Genomic DNA, 5,236 nt, shown 5'->3' on the forward strand with positions numbered 1-5,236 from the left:
TAGTCATTGTCACAGCTCTTGCTACTGATTCTTGTACATCAGTTGGTAATAATTTAATATCACCTAACACTCGTATGCACACACCATGATTATCAATTAGATCACTATTATAGTATCAAAAAAATTCTTTCTTCCTTATGCTGTGAATAATTTGAGTTGTTTTTGACAAATATTTTTTGAGTTATGACCATTTTAAGAAATTGGCCATTTTCTGGAAAATGCCCAAGGCTATAGCCCATGGTTTTTTCTTTTAAAATGGCTCTAAAATTACCCTAAATTTTTATTACATTTTCTGATACATATTGATGTACTTATGTTGATTATAAATTTTGAGCTGATTCCGACAAATATTTTTTGAGTTATGGCGATTTTTAAAAATTGGCCAATTTCTAAAAGAAACCAAGGCTATAGCCCATGGTTTTTTCTAAAAAATTGGCTCCAAAATCACCAAAAATTTTATTAAATTTTCTGGTACATGTTGATGAACTTATGCTGTTAAAAAGTTTGAGCTGTTTACGCCAAATATTTTTTGAGTTATGGTCATTTTTTAAAATTGGCCAATTTCTGGAAAATGCTCAAGACTATAGTTTTCTAAAAAATGGCTCCAAAATTACCCCAAATTTTCATTACATTTTTTGATACATATTGATGTACTTATGCTGTTTAGAAAGTTTGAGCTGATTTCGACAAATATTTTTTGAGTTATGGCCATTTTTAAAAATCAGCCAATTTTTAAAAAGTACCCAAGGTTATTTTACCCCATGGTTTTTTCTATAAAAGGGCTCCAAAATCATCCCAAATTTTAATTACATTTTCTGATACATATTGATGCACTTATGCTGTGTAGAAAGTTTGAGTTGATTCGGAGAAATATTTTTTTTAGTTATGGCCATTTAAAAAAATGGCCAATTTCTGGAAAAATTAATGTCCAAGGCTATAGCCCATGGTTTTTTCTCAAAAATGGCTCCAAAATCACCCCAAATTTTTATTACATTTTCTAATACATATTGATGTACTTATGCTGTTTAGAAAGTTTGAGCTGATTCCGACAAATATTTTTTGAGTTATGGCCATTAAAAAAATAGGCCAATTTTAAAAAAGTACCCAAGGCTATAGCCCATGGTTTTTTCTGAAAAATGGCTCAAAAATCCCTCCAAATTTTTATTTTATTTTCTGATACATATTGATGTACTTAAGTTGTTTAGAAAGCTTTAACTGTTTCTGACATATATTTTTCGAGTTATATCATTCAAAAAAATTTGCCAATTTCATAGAGACTTTGACCCAATTTTTGAACAACAGTAATATTATTAAATTATTGTCTCCTAGTTATAATACTATATCACTTACAATTACTCATAAGTCCAGAGCCTTCAGCCTGAACTTCAGCAGCCTAGACTGAAAATAACATAATATCAACTCAGTATTACATTAATATTATATAAAAGGATCAGTAATTCTTAAATAAACTTACAATGGAGCCTTTAGTTCATTATCCATGGACATAGAGCTTCCTACATTTCCTTAAATGTATTTTTAATTTAGGCCACATTTACACGACTACATTTTTAACAAAAACGGGAATATTTTTGGTTGGGTTTACACTGATATCAAATTCAAACAAAATAAAAACAAATACTAAAAGGAATAATTCTATAAACAAATGATAAATTCTAATGACAATACAGCTGCTGGATTAGTGTAAACACCTGAAACAGGAATAACAAAATGATGTGTAAACATGACCTTATTTTAAAAAAATTATTTTTAAAAACAGCATAGTCATAGGCTGCTGCAGGCCCAGGCATGCCCTGGCTATGCCTGGGTAGCTAGCTTTCAATCAAAACCACACCCAAAAGGTGTGTTTTGTTATTATTAGGCCTGGAGTGAGATTATCACTATAATTCATTTTTTATAACCACAACTGTTTATACACAGTATCAGTTCATCTTTACAGTTATTTTTGTGTGGTAACTGGCTTCAAGTGGCTAGTATTATTAATGTTCAGTTATTTAATTAATTGACCACACCCCCAATTGTTATGAATAATTAATGAGCCTGGGTAAATTCAAAATTCTGCAGCCGCCTATGAGCATAGTACAGAATATCATTAAAAATATAAACATATAATTATATGTATAGTAAAAAAATTAATGTCAATAACTTCTAAAGTACTAGTTTATATTTTAGTTCAATTCATTAGCTTACCGAATAATAACTTAAACAACAACAGCAGTGATAATAAATAATAATAATAATAATAATAATAATAATAATAATAATAATAATAATAATAATAATAATCAGAGACTTTCTGTTTGTCTCTGGCGTGCCAACGCCCACATGTGGCTTAGCCGCTCTCCCTCTCTTCCACCTACTGTGGATGGGAACATCTAACTGCTTTCCTTTTTCTCCCAGCTTTTCCTATTTCTTTATTTGTTTTGTTCTGTAGGGCTTTCCCTCTATTTCCATCATAATGTTTTATCTATGTGTATGTGTTACTTTCTCTATTGTATAATAATAATAATAATAATAATAATAATAATAATATCAATAATAATAATAACAACAACAATAACAATAATAACAACAACAATAACAATAATGATAACAACAATAATAATAAGGAAAGGGGAAGAAAGAGGGAGATAGGAGAAGAAAGGATAGAAGGGAAAAGAAGAAAAAAAAACACAAAAAGGAACAAAAATAAGCAAAACAAAAACAATAACTTATGAGAAGAAAAAAGAGTCAGGACAGGATAGCTTGGGAAGAGAACCATACCGCGTTGGCCCTTTGTACTGCCACAGAGAGTCACTGGAGCAAATAGGAAAAGGAGCATACCTCACCAGTATGTTCTCTTATTCTGGTACCCAACTTTTTCAGAAAATTGAGGGACTTAGGACCAATGGCACCCAAGGTTTTTATTACCACAAGGGTAAAGGAATATGAGCAATCCAGAGACTCGTACTTAGCACACTTCTCATCGGAGGCCAGGGCAACTGCTCCCGGGGAACTAACAACAACCCTCTCATAGGATGGAGTAAGAGTGTCTGGGCAGGTGGCATCCAAGACAAGGGGCTTTCCTGATGACCATGGGACCATCGTGACTCCATCAGGCCTTTTACCATCAGACCTATACAGTCCAGAAGGGACAAAAGGGAAGGGACACCTGCAACAGATAGAGCTTGCTGTACCACTGAGTTGACTGATGAATGACGAAGATGGCAACTATCACTGCGTCTACAGTTCAAACCATGAGTAGCAAACATATTTACATGTCCACCACAATGACAACAGGAGTGAGAGTGACAAAATGGGAGACCTAGGTGAAGACCCACAGCAATTTTAAATGTGGAATCATCTATTCTGAGGCCCAAGGAGGAATGGGGGAGAGCATTAAGCCACAACCCTGAGTGTGGAGAGGATACATCCAGCAAATGAGTCCTTGATGGAGGGTCAGGAGCACCGTTACACAATGAAGTGAAAGTGGCAGAAACATGGGGGAAATCCCAAGCTCTTTGCAGTTTAGCAGCATCACCAGATGGAGGGGAAACATCAACAAGAGCACTGAGCTGACCAATGATCAAGAGTCACCTCCTGAAAGGGAATCAAAGGAGCCTTAAAGGCTCTTGGAATGGCAGAGAAAACAGGAAAGGATACAGCAGCAGAGGCCAGGAAGGCAGATGGTGCCAACTGTACTGTACTGCTGAATACAGGAAGACTAGTCTGGAGCCAAACATGATGAGACACAGAGAGGGACACATTACAAATACCACTAACAATAGATTAGAGAGAAGAGTCATACTCACAAAGGGTAGAGGAGAGAAAGCAAGGAGCAGTTCATAGGAGATATAAAAGCATTCATTGACAAAAATAGTTATGATAGTAATTAATAAAAGTGTTACTAATGATTTACTAATGATAAGTAATATCAATACATATAAACACATTCAATAAAAGTTAATGTATAAAAGCTATGGCATGTAAAACAAATCTCATTTCAATAAAAAGTGGAGCAGAAACAAGTACACAAACTATTAATGCTCATAAACAATACAACATAATATACAATACAACAATGAATGATTTATAATAACAAAAATAAGAATAATAAACCAGAGGAAATCATCATAATGCTGCATATTGTATAACAACTACCAATAGAAATAATAAATAAATACTGAGCATTACTTTACTGTAAAAGAGCATCATCAAAAACGAAAAAAAATTGCCCTGCTGCGAAAATGAAAAAAAATTACCTAACAAGAAGTCTCCATTATTCTCGAAGGTATTAAAGTTAACGAGAGAGAAATTTGATGCCATAGTGTTAATATAATGAAGAAAGGAAACGATCGAATGTGTTTGTGTAGAAGTGAAGGTGTAGTAGAGAATGAGTGTGATGTGGTGAATTGGTAATATGTACAAAAGAATTGAAACGATTCCAACAAAACGAACGAAGCAAAAAAAAAAACAAACGAAAAAAATGAAGTACGACAATAGAAAGCTACGTAGTATTATAAGATTTAGATTTAAGAAGATAAAAATGAAGGACGAGGTTTAGTAGATATTGGTACTAGCTGTCTTTTCTCTGCCTCTTCAACAAACTCACGAACTAATTTTGATAAACTAATTCTAGCCTCAAGAAACTTAACAATAGACTCAGCATTGACTGACCTAGCACCATCAATGTCTCCTTGAACAGGAACCAAATCAAATTTATCAATTAACATACGAACCAACTCCAAGTTACCACTTCTACAAGCAAAATATAATAATCCTTTGGAGCTGTTTGTTAGAGTATTCTTATCACATTTTAGATTAGTTAAGTAATGTGATACAAGTTGAATGTTACCACCTCGACAGGCAGCATGAACACCAGTGAATCCATTGCTGTCTTTGTCTTCAGGATGAATATTAAAAGATTGAATTAGATACATTGACATCTCATAATGTCTGCCAGCATAATGAAGTGGAGACCGACCAGCTTTATCCTTAGGAGTTGGATTATTCCTAACACGAGCTACAAGATACTCATATATTTCTTTATCTCCTTGCTTTGCTATTATGTGTAGACATGTCACTCCATCTTTATCCTGTGACTCTGGATCAAGACCGTGTGATTCTACTAGGAATTCGATTAGATCCTTATTACCACTCTCAGCAGCTCCATGAAGCAATCCTTCCTCATTATTATTCACACTATAAACATTACCTGGATACACCTCAGACAAATACA

At 33.7% G+C, this 5,236-nt stretch overlaps 1 long non-coding RNA gene across 1 annotated transcript; it reads right to left on the reverse strand.

The window, feature by feature from the left end:
- On the reverse strand, positions 1-1,689 carry LOC109587768 (uncharacterized). Its single transcript, XR_002187778.1, has 3 exons — positions 1,475-1,689; positions 1,351-1,398; positions 1-104 (listed from the first exon to the last, which is right to left on the reverse strand). It is a non-coding gene; the product is annotated as an uncharacterized LOC109587768 (long non-coding RNA).
- Positions 1,690-5,236: the final 3,547 nt, after the last annotated feature.

Source organism: Amphimedon queenslandica, unplaced genomic scaffold (assembly GCF_000090795.2).
Source record: "Amphimedon queenslandica unplaced genomic scaffold, v1.1 AMPQUscaffold_12454, whole genome shotgun sequence".
NCBI lineage: Eukaryota > Metazoa > Porifera > Demospongiae > Haplosclerida > Niphatidae > Amphimedon > Amphimedon queenslandica.